The 21,569-nt window shown below is 44.2% G+C and overlaps 1 long non-coding RNA gene across 2 annotated transcripts in view; it reads right to left on the bottom strand.

Annotated features, from left to right (window-relative positions):
• The window catches only part of LOC138989361 (uncharacterized), a 159,581-nt gene extending 141,387 nt beyond the window's left edge, over positions 1 to 18,194 (bottom strand). For both annotated transcript variants that reach the window (XR_011465547.1, XR_011465548.1), the window contains exon 1: positions 17,496 to 18,194. This is a non-coding gene — a long non-coding RNA (uncharacterized lncRNA). The remainder of the gene's footprint in view (positions 1 to 17,495) is intronic.
• Positions 18,195 to 21,569: the final 3,375 nt, after the last annotated feature.

Below are 21,569 nucleotides of genomic sequence, written 5' to 3'. Positions count from 1 at the left end.
AGTGGGACTATTACCTGACAGGCAGTTACACTGATATCAACCACATACTTGACAAAATGCTAGGCAATTACCTGAGAACTCTGGAAAGTAAAGAAAAACAAGCAGATTGAGGAGAGAGGAGTCCAAATTTGAAGAAGCAACCTACATGGGGGGTGAGTTTCCAGGGTCCCCTCCACACCCCTGTTTCTCTTGTACTTTTCACGCAAGGGTATGCTCAAGTCACGGTCCCCACAGAGTCTCCAGTCAAGAAGGGAAATCAAGAGTTCTAAAAGAAGTTCTTCATGAAGGCAGAAGGAAGATGTTATCAGAGGAAAACCTGGAACTTCAGGAATGAGGAAGAGCATCAGATATGGTAAATATCTGCACCAATAAAAACTATTTTTCTCTCCATAAAATATGTATGGCAACTGAAAGCAAAACTCACGATTGTATGGTTCACATTTCCATGTGTGTAGATGTAGTATGTTTGACAACTATAACACAGAGAGGGCAAAGTAAAGACCAATAGGGCTTTAAGTCCCCTACTTGTTACTTGAAACAGTGACAGATTTTAGCTTCTTGGGCTCCAAAATCACTGTGGACAGTGACTGCAGCCACAAAATGAAAAGACACTTGCTTCTTAGAAGAAAAGCTGTAATAAACCCAGACAGTGTATTAAAAAGCAGAGACATCACTTTCCCAACAAAGGTCAATATAGTCAAAGCTATAATTTTTCCAGTAGTCATGTATAGATGTGAGAGTTAGACCAGAAAGAAAACTGAGCACCCAAGAATTAATGCTTTTGAACTGGAGTGCTGCAGAAGACTTGAGAGTCCCTTGGACAGCAAGGAGACCCAACCAGTTCATCCTAAAGGAAATCAACCCTGAATATTCACTGGAAGGACAGATGCTGAAGCTGAAACTCCAATACTTTGGCCACCTGATATGAGAAACTGACTCATTGGAAAAGACCCTGATGCTGAGAAAGACTGAGGGCAGGAGGGGAAGGAGACAACAAAGGATAAGATAGTTGGATGGCATCACCGACTCAATGGACATGAGTTTGAGCAAGCTCCGGGAGTTGGTGATGGACAGGGAAGCCTGGTGTGCTGCAGTTGATAAGGTTGCAGAGTTGGACACAACTTAGAGGCTGAACAACAACAGTAACATGTTACTTAATGTAGCATGTTTACTCACTTAAAATAGTAAAATATTACCTCTAAGTAGACAAAATGTACATATATTATATATGATAAAATTGTATGCTATATATAATTTATATAGTAACTCTAAAGCACCACTAAAACTAAAAAACTAAACAAAATCAAAAATGTTAAAGGCAAAAAGCCAACAGAAAAATTGAAATGGATACTTACAATTCAAATAGAAGTTAATCAATAATATTAAATATCCAAACAATCTAAAGTGAAAGTCACGTCTGACTCTTTGCAACCCCATGGACTATATAGTCCATGGAATTCTCCAGGCCAGAATACTGGGGTGAGTAGCCGTTCCCTTCTGCAGGGGATCTTCTCAACCCAGGGATCGAACCCTCGTCTCCTGCATTGCTGGCATGTTCTTTACCAGCTGAGACACAAGGGAAGCCTGAGAATCCTGGAGTGGGTAGCCTATCCCTTCACCAGCGGATCTTCCTGACCCAGGAATCAAACCAGGGTCTCCTGCACTGCAGGCGGATTCTTTACCAACTGAGCGATCAGCGAAGCCCAAAAGCAATGTAACAGAAGATGAAACATAGAGGAACAAAAATTAGAGTGGAAAACAAAGCATGAGAAATCCACTTTAAACGTAAAAGCAGAGATAGGTTACAAGTAAAAGGGTGGAGAAAAGTATCCTGTACTGGACTGGCTATACTATCATCAGACAAAGCAGACTCAGAGCAAGAACTATTTCCGAGATAAAGAGGGACATTTCATGAAAATAAAGAGCTCAATTTGCCAAGAAGATAAAGCAATCTTAAATGTGTACACCCCTAACAACAGAATTTCAAAATACGTGAAGCAAACACTCAAAGGACTGAAAAGACAGAGCCACAGTTACAGTTGGAGACGTCAGCATTCTTCTCTCAGTAATCAGTTACTGAGATTAGACAGAAGATCACCAAGCACACAGAAGAACGAACATGATCAGCCATCTTGACCTGAATGATATTCCTATGGAACACTTTACACAATGGCTGAGATGATTAGACAGAAGATCACCAAGCACACAGAAGAATGAACATGATCAGCCATCTTGACCTGAATGATATTCCTATGGAACACTTTACCCAATAGCAGAATACATCTTCTTTTCAAACGCATGTGGAACATTCACCACAACAGATCACATTCCATGCCACAAAGAGACCTTAGCAAACGTAAAAAATTCAAAGCCAGCTGTATTCTCTGAACATAGTTGAGTTAATCTAGAAATCAGTAACAGAAAGATACTTGGAAAATGCTAGTATTTTCAATCAGTAGAGTATCTGTATGTTTACATATTACTTTTCTCTTTTGTATACTTGAAATTTTCATAGTAAAATGTAGACTAATACTTTAAATGTTTAAACTAGTACAGAAGGATTGCTCAGTGAGAATTAAAATAATGAGAACCTCTTCTTATGACTAGATTGTTACCAGAGACTCTGATAAAACTCAGAGGAGGGAGGAGGCCTATGGGAGGAACATAAAGACCCCTCCTAAACTCTCCCCCCAAATCCATAATAGTAAAGAACATCACAGAATTGTCAATAGCAAAAGAAACCTGCAATGTAAACTGTTGTTGAAACATAAGCCGTGGCTTTGGTTGTTCTGTGACCTTTGGTAAAGGTAGAAAATACAGGAAAACGTTTCATGAGTGATATTGATTCAGCCCATGGAGAACATCTCCTGCTTCTGCTCACAGCTCTGCCCACTCCTCGCCCCTCAACATGAAACATCTTGGTCAAGTGTCATCTAAGCTTAGCAGCCACAACTATTTTCAGGGCATGGTCATGAGCAGACCCTGAATCCCAGCTGTGGGAATATAGGCAGAACATCTGACTGCCCAGCCTCAGTTTCCCTATCTGGGAACTAGAGGCAATTAACCTCCTTACAAAGACTGTGAGGATGAAAGAAGATAATTGGTATGGAAATACTGTCAGCAGGAAAAGCACCTCACAAATGATTTATTGCTACAGACACCAGTCTCATGATCTCAAGCTGGTGCTCACCTGGAGTAGCGATCAGTTTCCATCATCCTCCGAGAAATGGTGTGGCCTAAGTCAGTGAGTCACGCTTACTAGAGGAAGGGCAGAGATGGCCAGCTGACCACTCAAGTCCCTGCTCCCCCTCCCACGGTGAAGAGCTGGTGCCAGAAAGTGCCAGCCAGAAACTGCATTTCCCAGCACCCCTGGCATCCATGTGTGACCAAGGTCTAGTTCTTGCCACTGGAACGTTAGCCACAGCTTTTAAGAAGCAGAAGTGCTTCCTCTTTGCTCTTTTCTCTCCTTCTAGCTGGCCAAACGTGTAGGGAAAATGACCAGACCCAGCTAATGGGCAGCCACAAGGCAGGAAGACCCTGAGCCCCTGAGTCAGCACAGGGAAGCAGAGGCATCCAGCCACAAGGAGCACCTGCCTGGGGCCATCACATGAGCACTCAGGAAGCACCCATGATGCTGACACAATCATGCCTTTCTGGAACATGCAATAAAGTAGTTGGGATGACCTTAACAAGGCTACATGATGCTTCTAGGTTTAATTCCTCTGCCAAGCTTTTGTGGTCATAGCCATGGTCACAAGGTGATCTGTGCCTCAGTTAGCTCACAAGTATGAATGGTAACAGTTCTTGTTCTGAATTCTGGCCTATTGTGAGAATTAACTGAGGTCATGCATACAAGGTGCCAATGTTCAATGAGTGGTAAAGAATCTGCCTGCCAATGCAGGAGATGCAAGAGATGCCGGTTCGATCCCTGGGGCAGGAAGATCTCCTGGAGTAGGAAATGGCAACCCACTCCAATATTCTTGCCTGGAAAATCCCATGAACAGAGGCGCCTGGCAGGTTACAGTGTATAGCGTCACAGAGTCAGACACAACTGATCACACACACACAAAAACTATTATTATTAAAGCATAGAATTACCAAGCTTTTTTTGAAAATTCATTCATTCCAGAAAACATGTCTAACTCTGTAGCTTGTCTCCAGGTGACTGGCCATTATACACATACCAAACATTTTTCAAAGAAACTTTTTTCAGGAACTTAGCATTTTTCCTGGACAGTTTTTAATCTTTATTTGAACACAGTTAACTGGCAAATCGCCAAGTCTAAAGTTTAAGGCTCAGCTTATACCTGAAGGGTCATGTGTATGGATTTAATGATCGTTTGTAACTTGACCATTTTCTTAGAAGCCTCACTAACCCGCCCACTCCAGGGTGTGGTCAAGAAGTCAAGGATGCAGTGGCCATACAGCTGCAAGTCCGACTGTCACCGGCAGAGGGCACTGCTGCAACAAACTGCTGCAACTTTTGAAGACGCCCCGGGGTCTTTCCATCATCAATAATTGGTTTGGTTTTTTCCCCTCTCGTTTTCATTCCTTGCCCTTAGAACAATGGCCATGATATTTCAGAAAAGTCTGGTTATCCTCAGTTGTGCTCAGGTTTTGCAGACCTCCTGAATCTCTCGGTGGTCACTGACACTGGTGTGGCTGAATGTAGCATCAGGAGACGCCGTGCTCCCAGAATCCCAGTCACTGGTGCTCCTTGTCCTCCTGTCATGACTCCCACCTGGTTTCTGCACAGGATTCCACTCCAGTTCTCCCACCCATCGCAGACTCCGGGACTCAGTCCCATTAACTCAGTCATTCTCAACCATGTGTGGCAGATGGGTGGGGTGTAGCATTTCAGAGTCTCTGGTGTGAAGTGTTCTGCAAACACATGTGCCCGGGTCTCACCCCGGAGCTCCTGAATGCGATGCCGGGGTGGGTGGCGCTTTGAGGCAGCTCCTGGGGTGGGAGGTCTGACAAGCACTCCCACTGCAGCCCTGCATACACTGGTGTCGTTAATGAGGCCCCAGCTGAGGCAAAGGGCAAGAGAGGAGAGGAGGGCCCCGTGCGGGTGGAGTTGGCATGACTCAGTGATTGGTTGGTGCTTTACTCTCCCCATTTTTCCCCACAGGGAAAATCTGAAACCCACTCATGCCCAACAGGAGAGTCCCCTCTTTCTTAACTGAGAAAATTAAAGCCTTCCAACTAGTCCGCCCTCCTCATTAACACTCGGGATTCTTATCCGCATTCTCCATGCCTCCTTCCCACCCGGTGCTCAGCCTGTCTTGGTCTCTACATGTGTCCGAGGCCTGCCCACCCCCTTTCCCCTTGGCTCTCTGGGGAACTCTCTCCTGCATTATCCATTTCCCACCTGCACCTCTGGGGTCTTCCCGTCCAGGGTTCCTTTCCTCCAATCATAGCCCCATCGCCTGCACTCAGAGCTCCTGTGTTACCTACTCCCTCATCCTGTCATCACTGGTTCTGTGAATTCCTGCTCCCAGGGATCCTTCCACTCTGTCCTCCCTTCCCTGTCCTTGTGCTAACCTCTGTCACTGCCACACATCCTCTGAACTGGCCTGTCTCCACGAAGCGCATTCCCCAGACTGACTTCAGAGACATTTTCCCACATGCTAATCAAGCATATCTTGCCCTGACTGCAAACTTTCTCTGTGCCCCGCCCACCACCTCCGAACAAAGCCCCCGCCTCTGGCACATCACAAGGGCCCTTCCTCACTTGCCCTTCCCCACCCCCAGAGTTCTTACTATACACCCATGAGCCTCTTAAGAAATCTTTGCCTTTGCTTAGCGCTCCTTTCTCCATTTGGCTTCCTGAAGCAAACTCCCATTCATCCCACTAAACCCAGATCAGGGACCATCTTGCGTGAAAAGCCTTCCCCAGTACCCTGGGAGAGAGCTCATCCTTCTCTCCTAAAGGATAACTCTGACCTAACAGCAGGCTGTCACTGGTGCGCCTTCCCTGTCTTCAGCTTTGGAGTCACCAGGCGTCCCTTCTCTGCATACTCTGCTCATTCACAGTTCTCTCTTCCTTTTCAGGCTGCGAGCTTCTTGAGGACACAGGCTGGGAATGATTCATTTCAGCCCTCCTAGCACCTACACAGTGCCTCGCTCAGAAGTGGTGGGAATGGGTTAGAGCTAGTCTCTGCTTCCTTTTACGGATCAAGGTCTTTAAAATATAAGATCCCTGCCTCCATGAGATTTCTACTTCCACTTATCCCTTCATCCCCCTAAAATTTGTTCTCCTCCTGTATTTCTGATCTTTTAAAGAAACAAATGATTCAGCCACATGTCTAAACCATTCTGTGCCCATTCACTTCCCATCTTCAACCTCTGGGTCTTCAGACCCTGGTGACTACCAGCAGCCCTGACATTCTTCCCTCGGTTTATTTGGTGGAGAGTCATTGTTTTTGCTGTATCCATTCCACCTCCTTTTGGGAAAAGCACCCTAGGCCTCCTTCAGGGAACCATTTGTCCCTCATTTTCAGTCTAGTGGTTTGGATGCCTCTAGTCGTAACTTGAGATGGGTGTTGATTTAACTCTAAAAATCAGAGCATGACAGCATTGACTTAGAAATGGGCATATAATGGGCTACACCAGAGTCAGACTCATTCAGAGAATTTCATTGAAACTGTCTGTAGGAGAATTGCTCTTCCTGATGGAAAAGATAGAATGGTGTTCCTGGCAGCTGTTTTGTCTTCATAAGGAGAAGGCTTCTGGGCCAACAGAGGGAAGAATAAGGTAAAAGAGTAAGACAAGTCCATAAATCACAGAGCGCCTGAATGCATCTGAACCTCAGCTACCCTGGACTTACCTGTTACAGGAGTCAATATACTGTTTTATTGTTATTAAACCAATTTGAATTGAGTTTCCTATCACTTGTAAAAAATCCTACACATTAATATATATAAAACAGATAACCAACAAGGACCTACTGTATGGCACAGGGAACTTGATATTTTATAATAACCTACAAGGAAAAAGAATCTGAAAACAGAACACACACACACACACACACATTTATATGTGGGAATATATATATGTGTGTGTGTGTGTGGGAATAGGTTAGAGCTAGTCTCTGCTTCCCTTGCTTTACATCTGAAACAATAGTGTAAATCAACTATACATCCATTAAAAAATCCTGATTAATGATGATTATTATGACCTATAGTATATGAAGCCTCCGTCTACACTCTCTTTTCCTTATCACTGGTGTCTTGTTTTCCTCCTATCTCACACATAATCCTGATGATAACAGAAATTTGCATTTGCAGAATGTTTAGAGCTCACAAGCCCCCTGGAGAGAGCCCTCACCAGGTGTCACGCACTCTCCCTACTAAACATGACCAGTTCTGTAGCTCTGGCTCTCCTCTCTGTAGGACCCAACTCCTCGTCTCCAAGTCCAGCTTCTCCACAAAACCCCCATCCTCATGCTTCTAACCACCACCCCTCGCCCCACTCATTAGCATCCGACCACTTCCTCTGACTTGTCTGAACCCAATTCTTCCTCTCCGATTTCTTTTTCCCAAACCAGTGCTCTGATTATTTTTTCTCCTTTTATGGAAGCATAGTATATATAACGTTATACAATGATTTTGATCCAGGTATTCATCTTTTCCAGTTTCCCCTCTTCTGAAACCCTGGAGTTATCCTTCATTATCCCTTTCTTCTTAGCTTGGGAATCAGCCTCGACTCAAGCTGGGATAAAGAGAGTGTCTTTCCTAGAGAAAGTGAAAAGTGAAAGTTGCTCAGTTGTGTCCAACTCTTTGGGACCCCATGGACTATACAGTCCATGGAATTCTCTAGGCCAGAATACTGGAGTGGGTAGCCTTTCCCTTCTCCAGGGGATCTTCCCAACCCAGGGATCAAACCTAGGTCTCCCACATTGCAGGCAGATTCTTTACCAGCCGAGCCACAAGGGAAATCTTTCCTACAAGACTAGTAGAAAAGAGATGCTCTCTTCTTCCTGAGTGCCGGGCTGATTGGAGTTAAGGGGGGTCGCTGTTCCTGTCTGCCAGTGAAGCTGAGCCTGAGGGAAGCAGGGTTGAGAGCAGGGGAAGGTGGAAGACTCTGGATGGTCCTATTTGAGCCCCTGCATCCTGCCTTGATTGAAACCAGACATAAGCCTTGGACATTTCAGTTATATGAGCTGTTAAATTACCTTTTTTGGTTCAGCCAGGTTGCCAATTTTCTCTCATAACCTTCCTGTAAAACTGACACAGACTTTGTCTGTTGCTTGTCTCAAGGATGCTGGAGCTGACTGCAGACATTTAAGAAAGGCCAGACAACCCCCGGCTCGTTACGGGGCCCAGGAGGATCTGGATGGGAGGGCCTGAGATATTCTTTCAGGCTGAGAACCAGCGCTGGGTTCATTTGCGAACCTTCTCCTCCCTTTTGAGAACACAGCCCCTCCTCTCTCAACTCCTTCCCACGTCATGTCTCACGTTCCTCGTTCATCGGAACTGCCCTTTCCAATCTTCCCTACTAACGCAGGACCTCTTTGAGGGGATGTGAAGGCTATGAGTTTTCTTCTTAGTTTGGTCAGTGTTTATGGGAAGGAAGGGAGGAAGAAAAGGAGAGAGAGAAAGGAACAAAAGGAAAGGGAGGCAAGAAATCTCCTGTTCATGGTATTTTAAGCACTTAATTGTGAAACTCCATCTAGTCTCTTAATCATTGATTCAGAATCCCTCCTTCTCGTATTTACTACCTTTTAAAATCTGAATTTTAATTAAATTTTAATCTGAAACCTGTATGCTTTCAGGTCAATTTAAAAAATATAATCCACCAAGGATACTGCCATGTAGCAAGAACACCTGCAGCGGAAGCTTTTATTCTAAATGCCTTTGTCACCCTCTCTTGACCTCATCTTCCTGCTCAAATCTCTACTGTCTGATGATTTTCTTAGTTTCCTTCCTTATCAGAGTGAAGTGCCCAGACCCAGAGCTGATACACTGGATCTTAATGGTGTTTTGGGGCATAACGGCAAAGGATCCTTCCAGAGGTATTCAGACAAGCTAGACACTATTGTCTAACTTCTCAGAGGAAAACTAGATGATGAGATAATCCTCCCCAGTGGGTTACAGAAGCAAATAATCTATGTTTTCATTATCAGAGCCTTGACACTGTCCCCCCACCCCTCCCCCTCAAAAAAAAAAAGAAAAGAAAAGAAAAGAATACCCTAGACACTTTTTGCTTTCCATTGTCTGGGAAGTTTTTCCATCCAGACATTTCTTAAGTGGTTAGAATGGTGCTGAGTGTAACTGTGGCGGCAGGTCCAGCTGGCCCAGACTTCCCTGCAAGGGCCTCTCATTGCGGCATGTTTAAAATAGTAGTCACTGCCTCAAGTGGATGAGGTTTTTTTAAAGGAATGTTACTGTTGGTTCGTCTACGCATCCAAGAATTCATATGTAAATGCTTACTGAGAACCCACTGTGTACTGCGTTCTATTAAACTCCAAGGGAGGAGAGGCCAAAACAGGGGAGCACTGTTCTTGCTCTCTGGGCGTTTATCATCTAATCACAGAGATCCCTACACCCTCAGATTTTGCTTCAGCTGAGAGCTTGAAACCAGAGGTTCCCAACCCTGGTCTCATGTTAGTGTCCCCGAGACGCGTTATGAGCACTGTTGACGACTGAGTCTCATGCTAAGCAATTAAATGAGAAATATCTGGGTAGAATCCAGGCATGGATATTGTTAACCCCTGCCTCCTTGATAAGTCTAAGGTGCAACCAGATTTGAGAAAATTTGGCCTAAATGCTTTTTTTTTTTTCTTTTGCCACACCGCATGGCTTGTAGGATCTTAAGCTCATCCTGCAGTGGAAGCAAGGAGCCTTAACCACTGGACCACCAGGGAAATCCAAACGACCTCTTCTTAAACACAAAGGTCAGTTTGCCCTCCCTGACTGCCCCTGCCAAAAGGAATAGATATTATTGACTCTCAAGGGTCCAAGTGTTTCCATTAAAGAAACACCCAGGAAACTTCAGACCAAGTCCCCCTTTCCAGAAGGGACAGGAGGAGGAGGAGATGGCAGGACAGTGAGCACACTGCAGCCCCTGAAGAAAGGCAGGGCCCATTCTCCAGCCTGGGAGATGGAGGCAGTCAATCCAAGGGCACCTCAGTCTTGGACCAAACACAGGTTTCTTCGCAGCCACCTGACTCGCTGCCTGCATTCATAAACTCAGGGGCCGGTAGTTATCTGGACCAAATGAGAAGTATTGATACATTTCAGATCACAAACCCAGAATCTTCAAAGGCAACAGAGGTTGACCTAGATTTTCTCTTCCCCAGCCTCCATCTCTGACCACTGTTCCTGGCCGGGGCAGGTGCAGGGTCTCGGCTGACAGGGGCGGGCTGGGCCTTAGCATCCCAGAACAGACATTCCTAGGCCCTGACAGCAGCTGCCTGGCTGGGAGATGCGACTTAGCCTTGATTAGAGTAGTAGTCTTTTATTTCCCCTTGTCTGAGCGGGCCCATTCAGCCAGCATGAATCCGTTTGTCCAAATGACTCGAACCTAACCGCCAGCACTGCAGCCAAAACCTCTCAGGCCCTGACCTCCCTCTGAAATTGCTCTGACCAACATATCTGCATCCTCTCACCAACATTTCAGACACGGCTGGGCTCCAAGCTCTACCTCAGAATGTGATTCATCCGGAGCATCAGTGCATGGGAGACACAGATTGGAAACTTTTATACGCTACAGGCAAAAAATAAAGCAAGACTGAGCAATGGAGATGTAAGCTCCCACATAATTGTCTCCTAAGGGTATGGGCAGGATGCTGTGTTCAGAACGTGGCAAGTCTTTCAAGGCTCCAGAGGGGCTCTGGGAGCTTACACAGCTCTCCTGTTGAGAAAGAAACAAAAAGCGTTCTCACCAACACAAAAATTTAGTTCGTGAATCCCCTTGGACACCCAATGTCAGAGTGGTCTGGGCCTCCCAGAAGGACTTTGGCATCATAAAATCTCACCTGATCACAAGCTGTGTTTTCTGGGAAGCAGTGACACCTGGGGCTCTGCTCCCTCAACTGCCTCCCTAAAATATTGGCCCTGCCCTGAGGGGTGAGATCAGGCCATCTGACCCCATTTTGCCGTCAGCCCTCCTGCCTCCAAGTCTCACCCTCTTAAGACCTCTAGACCACCTCTAGTCCATTCTCTTCTTCTCAGCCCTCATTTTGAAGGAGCTCGGAACAGTAGAAATGCTTGCCTTGAGCCTGTGTTCACAGAGAGCATTTCTGTCTACCCTTCAGCAACAGGAGGTGGGATCTGCTCTCCTGGGAGAGTCAGGGAATCTAGTCCATGAAGCCCCCACAGCACCAGCTGCACTCTAATGGCTCATTCCACCAACATGCACTCCATTTCTATTATGCCAGGTAGGAGCTAAGCTGCATATCGTACAGGATGCAAAGCTGAGCACCTTCTCTGTAACAGACAGGAGGGAGGCCAACGATGCCTAGGGTTCCTGGAGGAGGGCAGCAATATCAAGGGTTGTGATACTGATATTGATCTAAAATGATGTCTCACAGCTTCATTAAGATCACTTACAAAGGGGAAATTCCTCATCCTGATTCCATCTCAGAAAAGTTTGGAAACTTATCCTGTATAGTCTGAGTCCTTCACTGAGACACTGTGGCCAACTTTCTGTTTGTCCTGGTAGGAGACCTCTAGTGGTGGTTGGTGTGGCTTTCTGTATGTCTGTCCTGTCCTTAAGAAGAGAGCAGCTGTAGGGGTTCTATGTAAGAATGTGTGTTCTCTTCTGAACTCGCTCTATGAGGCCAGCATCACCCTGATACCAAATCCAGACGAAGATATCACTAAAAGAGAAAAACACAGGCCAGTATCACCAATAAGCATGATGGAAAAGTTCCCAACAAAATATTAGCAAACCAAATCCAATAATACATTAAAAGGATCATACCATGTTCAAGTGGGATTTATCCCAGAAAGTAAGGGTTTTTTCAGTATCAGCAATTTAATGTGATATACCACAGTAACAACTTAAAAGAAAAACCGTATAGTCATCTCCATGGATTCAGAAAAAGCTTTGACAAAATTAATCACCACAGGGAGGCCTGGCGTGCTGTGATTCATGGGGTCGCAAAGAGTAGGACACAACTGAGCGACTGATCTGATCTGATCTGATGATTAAAAAACTCTCCAGAGTTGAGCTTGGAGGGGATATACCTCAACATAGTAAAGGCCATATATGACAAACCCACAGGTATGTGGTGAAAAGCTGAAAGCATACCTTCTCAGATCAGGAACAAGACAGGGATGCCTGCTCTTGTCACTTTTGTCTAACATAGTTTTGGAAGTCCTAGCCATAGCAATCAGATTAGAAAAAGAAGGAAAAGAAATCCAAGTTGGAAAGGAAGAAGTAAAATTGTCACTGTTAGGACTTCCCTGGTGGCTCAGATGGTAAAGCGTCTGTCTATAATGCAGGAGACCTGGGTTCGATCCCTGGGTTGGGAAGATTCCCTGGAGAAGGAAATGGCAACCCACTCCAGTACTCTTGCCTAGAAAAATCCCATGGATGGAGGAGCCTGGCGCAGGCTACTGTCCACGGGTCGCAAAGAGTTGGACACGACTGAGCAACTTCACTTTCTTTCACACTTTCTTTGCATGTGACACACCAGAAAACTACTAGAGCTCATCAGTGAATTCAGTAAAGTTGCAGGATACAAAATTAATATACGGAACTCTGTTGCATTTTTATACTAACAACAAGCTATCAGGAAGAGAAATTAAGAAAACAATCACATTTACCATTCCATCAAAAAAGAATAAAATACTTAGGAATAAACCTACCTAAGGAGATAAAAGACCTGTGCTCACAAACCTATAAGATGCTGAAAAAGGAAACTGATGATGACACAGACAGATGGAAAGATACACCATGTTCTTGGGTTGGAAGAGTTAACATTATTAAAATGACTGTACTACACAAGGCAATCTACATTCAGTGAAATCGCTATCAAAATACTAATAGCATTTTTCACAGAACTAAAAAAATAATTTTAAACTTTGTATGGAAACACAAAGACCCTGCATAGCCAAAACAACTTTGAGAAAGAAGAGAGCTGGAAAAATCCCACTTCATGACATCAGACTACATTACAAAGCTACAGTAATCAAAACAGCACAATACTGGCACAAAAACAGACACATGGATCAATGGGAATAGAGAGCCCAGAAATAAACCTATGCATTTATGGTCAACTAATCTGTGACAAAGGAGGCAAGAATATACAATGGAAAAAAGACAGTTTCTTCAGTAAGTGGAGCTCAGATTAGGAGAAAATATTTGCAAACGATGTGACTGGCAAGGAATTAGTCTCCAAAATTCACAAACAGCTTATGACACTTAATAGCATCAAAACAACCTAATCAAAAAATGGGCAGAAGACCTAAATAGACATTTCTCCAAAAAAAGACATTCATATGGCCAAGAGGCACATGAGAAAGTGCTCAATATCACAAATTATTAGAGAAATTAAAGTAAAACCTGCATATACTGTGCATACTGTTCATGGGGTTCTCACCCTGCTTATTTAACTTATATGCAGAGTACATCATGAGAACTGCTGGACTAGATGAAACACAAGCCGGAATCAAGATTGCTGGGAGAAATATCAATAATATCAGATATGCAGATGACACCATCCTTATGGCAGAAAGTGAAGAGGAACTAAAAAGCCTCTTGATGAAAGTGAAAAAGGAGAGTGAAAAAGTTGGCTTAAAACTCAACATTCAGAAAACGAAGATCATGGCATCTGGTCCCATCACTTCATGCCAAAAAATGGGGAAACAGTGAGAGACTTTACTTTTGTGGGCTCCAAAATAACTGCAGATGGTGACTGCAGCTATTAAAAGAAAATTAAATTACGCTTGCTCCTGGGAAGAAATGCTGTGACCAACCTAGACAGCATATTAAAAAGCAGAGACATTACTTTGTCAACAAAGGTCTGTCTAGTCAAAGCTTTGGTTTTTCCAATAGTCATATATGGATGTGAGAGTTGGACTATAAAGAAAGCTGAGAGCTGAAGAATTGATGCTTTTGAACTGTGGTGTTGGAGAAGACTCTTGAGAGTCCCTTGGACAGCAAGGAGATCAAATCAGTCAATCCTAAAGGAAATCAGTCCTGAATGTTCATTGGAAGGACTGATGTTGAAGTGAAATTCCAATATTTTGGCCATCTGATGCGAAGAACTGACTCATTGGAAAAGACCCTGATTCTGGGAAAGATTGAGGGCAGGAGGAAAAGGGGACGACAGAGGATGAGATGGTTGGATGGCATCACCGACTCAATGGACATGAGTCTGCGTGAACTCCGGGAGTTGGTGATGGACAGGGAGGCCTGGCGTGCTGCAGTCCATGGGGTCACAAAGAGGCAACACGACTGAGTGACTGGACTTAACTCTGCATATAAGTTAAACAAGCAGGGTGACAATATACAGCCTTGATGTACTCCTTTCCCAATCTGGAACCAGTCTGTTGTTTCCTGTCCAGTTCTACTGTTATTTCTTGACCTGCATACAGATTTCTCAGGAGGCAGGCAAGGTGGTCTGGTATTCCCATCTCTTGAAGAATTTTCCACAGTTTGTTGTGATGCACACAGTCAAAGACTGCGTAGTCAATAAAGCAGAAGTAGATGTTTTTCTGGAACTCTCTTGCTTTTTCTATGCTCCAACAGATGTTGACAATTTGCTCTCTGGTTCCTCTGCCTTTGCTAAATCTAGTTGGAACATCTGGAAGTTCACAGTTCACATTCTGTTGCAGTCTGGCTTGGAGTATTTTAAGCATTACTTTGCTAGCATGTGAGATGAATGCAATTGTGTGATAGTTTGAGCAATCTTTGGCATCGCCTTTCTTTGGTATTGGAATGAAAATTGACCTCTTCCAGTCCTGTGGCCACTGCTGAGTTTTCCAAGTTTACTGGCATATCGAGTGCAGCACTTTCACAGCATCATCTTTTAGGATTTGAAATAGCTCAACTGGAATTCCACCATCTCCACTAGCTTAGTTCATAGTGATGCTTTGTAAGGCCCACTTGACTTTGCATTCCAGGATGCCTGGCTCTAGGTGAGTGATCACACCATTGTTATTATCTAGGTCATTAAGATCTTCCTTGTATAGTTCTTCTGTGTATTGTTGCCACTTCTTAATATCTGCTGCTTCTGTTAGATCCATACTGTTTCTGTCATTTATTGTGCCCATCTCTGCATGAAAGGGAAAACAGCATGGAAGTTCCTTAAAAAACTAAAACTAGGGCTACCATATGATCCTGCAATCCCACTCCTGGGCATCTCTCTGGAGAACAACATGATCCAAAATGATACATGCACCCCAGTATTCACTGTAGCACTGTTAACAATAGCCAGTATGTGGAAGCAACCAAAACGGCCATCAACAGAGGAATGGATAAAGAAGATGTGGTACATGTATACAATGGAATATTATTCAGCCATTAAAAAGAATGAAATAATGCCATTTGCAGCAATGTGGACGGACCTAGAGACTGTCATACTGAGTGAAGTCAGACAGAGAAGGAGAAATATAATATGACATCCCTAATATGTGGAATCTAAAAAAGAAATGATACAGATGAATTTACTTACAAAACAGAAAGAGACTCACAGATTTAGAGAATGAATTTCTGGTTCCCAGGGGGAAGGATGGCACAAAGGGATAGTTAGGGAGTTTGGGATGGACATGTACACACTGCTGTATTTAAAACAGATAACCAACAAGGACCTACTGTATAGCACATGAAACTCTGCTCAATGTTATGTGGCAGCCTGGAAGGGAGGGGAGTTTGGAGGAGAATAGACACATGTATTTGTATTACTGAGTCCCTTTGCTGTTGACCTGAAACTATCACAACATTGTTAATTGGCTATATCTCAATACAAAATAAAAAGTTAAAGAAATAAGTGGTGCTAGGAAAACTGGATACCAACATATAAAATAATGAAATTATAAAATTCTCCAACACCTTAAAAAAAAACTCAGAATGAATTGAAGACCTAAAGGTAAGACTGGATACCATAAAACTCCTAAAGAAAAACATAGGCAGAATACTCTTTGACACAAATCGTAGCAGTATGTTTTTTAAAATGGCTCCTCAACAAAGGAAATAAAAGCAAAAATAAACAAATATGACCTAATTAGATTTTGCACAGCGAAGGAAACCGTCAATAAAGATGACCTATTGAATGGGAGAAAATATTTAAAAGATATGACCAACAAAGGATACATAAATAGCATACATATAGGATACATCCAGCATGTATAAACAGCTCATACAAATCAACATTTAAAAAAAAATCAGACAACCTGATTTTAAAATGAGCAGAAGAACCGAATAGAATTTTTTCCAAGGAGATGCAGATGGCCAATAGGCACGTGCAAAGATGCTAACCACTGCTAATATCAGGAAAATACAAATCAAAACCACAACGAATACCCCTTTACACCTGTTAGAATGGCTCTCACCAAAAAGAACACAAATAACAAATGTTGGTGAGGGTGTGGAGGACAGGGAATCCTTATGCACTGCTGGTGGGAATCTAAATTGGTGCAGTCTCTGTGGAAAATAGTACGAAGGTTTCTCAAAAAGCTAAACATAGAACTACCACATGACCTAGCAATTCCACTCCTAGGTATATATCCCCTCAAAACAAAAACACTAATTCAGAAAGATATATGTACCCCAATGTTCACAGCAGCATTATTTACAATTGCCAAGGTACAGAAGCACCCTAAGTGTCCATCAGCAGATGAATGGACAATGAAGATGTGGTATATACACATAATGGAATATTACATTACTCAGCCACAGAAAAGAACAAAATTTTGCCACCTGCAGCAACACTGATGGACGTAGAGGGTATTATACTAAGAAAAATATGTCAAAGACAAGTATTGTATGATATCACTTATATGTAGAGTCTAAAAATATAACAACCAGTGAACATACAAAAGAAGCAGACTCACCGATACAGAGAGCAAAGTAGTAATTACCACTAGGGAGAGGGAAGTAGGGAGGGGCAATACAGGGGTATGGGATTAAGAAATAAAAATCATTAAAAAAAAAAAAAGAAATATAAACTATTAAGTATAAAAATAAGCTACAAGGATATACTATACAACACAGGGAATATAGCCAATATAACCTTTAAAACTTGTGAATCACTATATTGTACACCTGTAACATATTATACATCAATTATACTTCAATTTTTAAAAAACTTAAAAAACAACTTTCAAAAATGTCAACTATTTGCAACAAATGTGAACGGACCTTGAGGGCATTATGCTAAGTGAAATAAGTCAGACAGAAAAAGACAAATGTTACATGTTCACAATAGGTATGTGTGTCAAATCATGATATTGTACACATAAAACTAACAATGTTATACTACTTATATATCAATAAAAAAATAATTCTAAGCATTTAAACAAGACAGAGTACATGTGTCCTACCTGCGAATTCCCCGCACCCCGGCACTGTGTGAGGCAGAGAGGGCCAAGACCACATGCATGGGGGGTTTAAGCACCCTTCTCCCAGGGCTCAAAGTAGTTCATTAGGAATAAAATTATTTAAGGCAAAAGAGGGGAAATGTTGTAACATCAAACTCTCCAGCGAAGTCCCACAGAAGGTCAACCGGAGAGTGTGCCCCTTGTCTTCACGCGGCATCTCAACCACTGCAGGCCCTGCTCTGTGGACCCCTCTGGAGTCACCCCCAGCTTTTGTTCGCAGTCTCTTTCCTGCGAGAAGGTTTTGCATGGGCATCCCGCGTCTCATTGCAGTTATTTCCGTGCATCTTCCGTCCCTAAGTCAGCGCCTTGGGGATGCATGTGGAACACTGGGCTTCTCCCTCTGGCCCGGCCTCCAGTGCTGACGCCCGGGTCCAGCTGCCTGGGCTCTGACTCAGATGGTTTGGGGCGGGGCCCAGGCACGTGGGTTTTGAGCTTCCCAGGTGACTCTCAGATGTTGCTAAAAGGCTGGGGCTTTGGTTTCTCTTGCCAGGCCTTCTCTTACACTTTGTATTCTTCCTGCTCATCATGATAAAGAGAGCAGAAGCCAAGGCAATAGCTTAGTTCTGGAAGTTCAACATGATGCCATTGAAAGCATTTATCTCCCTTGGCTTTGGCCAGGGTTAAGAGACCTCTGGTTCTGGGCCCAAGTTCTGTCCTCTATGTCACCAGGTCCCAGGAGAAGTACTGCCAATATTTCTGCTTCTATTTGTGAAACCCTAATCACACATTTTGCTTCCCAGGATAATCAGTGGTAAACAAAATCTGCCTGCCAACCAGAAGCTATTGGTTCAGTCCCTGGGTGGGGAAGATCCCCTGGAGAAGGAAATGGCAACCTACTCCAGTATTCTTGCCTGGGAAATTCCACAGACAGAGGACCCGGTGGGCTACAGTCCATGGGGTCGCAAACAGTCGGGCATGACTAAATGACAACAACAAATCACACCTTGACATCCTGAAAAGCCACACAATGGAGCTGTGATTTCACATAAATCCTGGCCATGCATGGTGTGCTGGGTGTGTGTTTTTTTATTTCTTTGTGTCTCTACTTTCCTCTGTCCCTCAGTGTTTTTACATTTTAAAAATATCTTTGAATTATTATAAAATAAAACTAAAATACTTAATTTCTTCATGTTTATTGAGATGAATTTTTGGCCTTCATTCTTATTTTTTTAAAGACACATTTCTCTCTGAAAGAAAAATAAATGGACTGCTGCTTAGGCGGGCTCCCTCCAGGTTGTAAAGGCAGGGTGGGGTGACAGAGCACTGTCCAGGAGTGACCAGAAGGCCCAAGCTTGCCTCCGTCACTCACTACCACACGCACCGAGATGCAAGGTCCCGTGGGCTTCTCGATGCCCAACCAGAAAATTCGGGAGGACGTTTTCAGAGCCTGTATCCACAGCCCACAACCTCGGGTCATTATGAAAATCACATAGTTTGCGGGGAGGGGGAATGATTCCTTTTCATCAGGCAACCAGGTATACTATGAGCTCGAATCTTTCTGCAAGAGAAATTTTTCATGCTGATTTCGGTTTCTTTGGAAATGTAGCATTCATCTGTGTGATCAGAGCCCTGGCTGGTCTATGGGCGGCTTTTCTTTTTCTGGGATGGCTGATCAGCAGTCTGTCTGCTGTTTCTGGAAGTTCCATTTCAGAAGGCGGTCCTGGTGAGACTTCATTCTGACATCTGCAAATCACATTCACAGGGAAAATGTGACTCACTCGAGTAACTGTGTTAAGTTTTCATGGATATTGTTCAGGGAGTAGGTGTTGTCTTTAGGCCAAATCGCTTGAAATCATCATGACATCAGCCCCTTTACTGAAAGACCAGCAGTGCCCCATAGGAAGCAGGGGAAAGGTGGGGGCTGGGATGCAAGGTTTACTCTAAGAAAAATCGCTTTCCTAGCCCTCCTGAAGTATTAGCAATAAGGTAGTCAACAAACTCAACAGAGCACCCAGAGTACAGGAGGAGAGCAGTGAAGGGTAACCAACCAGGTCTGCTGCTGCTGCTGCTGCTAAGTCTCTTCAGTCGTGTCCGACTCTGAGTGACCCCAGAGACGGCAGCCCACCAGGCTCCGCCGTCCCTGGGATTCTCCAGGCAAGAACACTGGAGTGGGTTGCCATTTCCTTCTCCAATGCAGGAAAGTGAAAAGTGAAAGGGAAGTCGCTCAGTCATGCCCAACTCTTAGCGACCGCATGGACTGCAGCCTACCAGGCTCCTCCATCCATGGGATTTTCCAGGCAAGAGTACTGGAGTGGGATGCCATTGCCTTCTCCAACCAACCAGGTCTGGGACCCCCATAAATATCCCAGTACAAACTGAAAGAGCTAAGGTGACTCAGCTGCCACGAATGAGGAGAGACAAAAAGCCTGGTTGAAAACCCCATGAATGAGGAGCATATGAAATTCTCACTCCTCACACCCTTTTGTGGCTACACCTGACATCACTAAGTGGTCATCATGTTGTCTGCAGGTGACCCTGGATGCAACTTCAGAATCCTTTGCCACTCAGCTTACACAGCTGCTACCAATCAACCCAGGATGTTAATTGCTATGACGGTTTCAGTTACCAAATCAATGCATGATGTTACTTGGTCAGACACTCAGATCACATCTTCATCCTCGTCTTCATCATCAGTGTCACCTCTGTACCTGTCATCATAAAGCAGATGAGAATAGGCTCCTGAGGGGCCTACAGGCAAACAGGGACCAGCTTCCACCTCCTCTAGTGCAGGCTTCCTTAAGGCAGCTCAGTAGGCTGTGATAAGTGAAAGGGAAAGTTGCTCAGTCGTGTCTGATTCTTTTCGACCCCATGGACTATACAGTCCACGGAATTCTCCAGGCCAGAATACTGGAGTGGGTAGCTGTTCCCTTCTCCAGGGGATCCTCCCGTCTCCCACATTACAGGCAGATTCTGAGCCACAAGGGAAGTGATAATACCGTTGTCAAAGCTGGTGGGCCAGAGACAAGACCACCTGCCCTCCTAAAGTAGATTCATGAGCATCTCTTTCCACTGCAGCCAGATGAAGACTTCTACCCTAGGCTCATGCCAAGGCATCTCCAGTATACAAGCTGGAAAAGAATATGTTGTGAAGGTGTAAGTGGAGGGCAGATGTAAGACAAAATGAAACTTTTTAAAAACGTGCATGGCAAAAACCACCACAATATTGTAAAGTAATTAGCCTCCAATTAAGTAATTTTAAAAAATAAATCCCATTTAAATAAATAAAAACATTACTTTTAAAGGAATAGAATAAAAACCCTAACTTGCAAGTCATCACTTTCAATTACCCTCTAATTCAGTGCTGGAGAGAAATAATGTACCCAATCAAATTAGAGAAACCCAAGTGCCCTGGGCTTCCTAGATGGCACTAGTGGTAAAGAACATGCCTGCCAATGTAGGAGATGTAAGAGATGCAGGTTTGATCCCTGGGTCGGGAAAATCCCCTGGAGGAGGGCATGACAACCCACTCCAGTATTCTTGCCTGGAGAATCCCATGGACAGAGGAGCCTGGTGGGCTACAGTCCATGGGGTTGCACAGTCAGACAACAACCGAAGTGACTTAGCATGCATGCATGCAAGTGGCCTGGATCCATCAGGAAACACAGACTCCTGTATGGAAATGAATGGACTCACCACTGAGCCCTGCAGCACTACCCACTGGACGGCCAGGCTAACAAGGAGCTGAGGCATCAGGAGAGCCCACTACACGTGCTGTGGGTGTGTGTTCACACAGTTTGGTCCAGCGTGAATCTGAGGGGCGGGGACAGGCTCTGATTCATTCACACTTGTCATCACCCTTGGTCTCAGCAACCTCTGTGAGAAACAAAGATTCCCAGGGCATTGAGTCACTAAGACCAGAAAAATCAGAGAACAGAAGGTACCCCATTTTAAGACTGACCAAAAAGCAGGCTGCGAGGACACCCCCACTGAATCGCCAATGTCCTGCCCCTAGAAAATGAAAGGTGGATGTGAAGAGGGGTTGGGAGACCTCAGCGTGCTCAACAGCTGCCCAGTGGG

The sequence above is a fragment of the Bos mutus genome, chromosome 10 (assembly GCF_027580195.1).
Source record: "Bos mutus isolate GX-2022 chromosome 10, NWIPB_WYAK_1.1, whole genome shotgun sequence".
Lineage (NCBI taxonomy): Eukaryota > Metazoa > Chordata > Mammalia > Artiodactyla > Bovidae > Bos > Bos mutus.
Note: the sequence above shows the minus strand (reverse complement) of the source record. Positions and strands in the feature narration are given on the sequence as shown.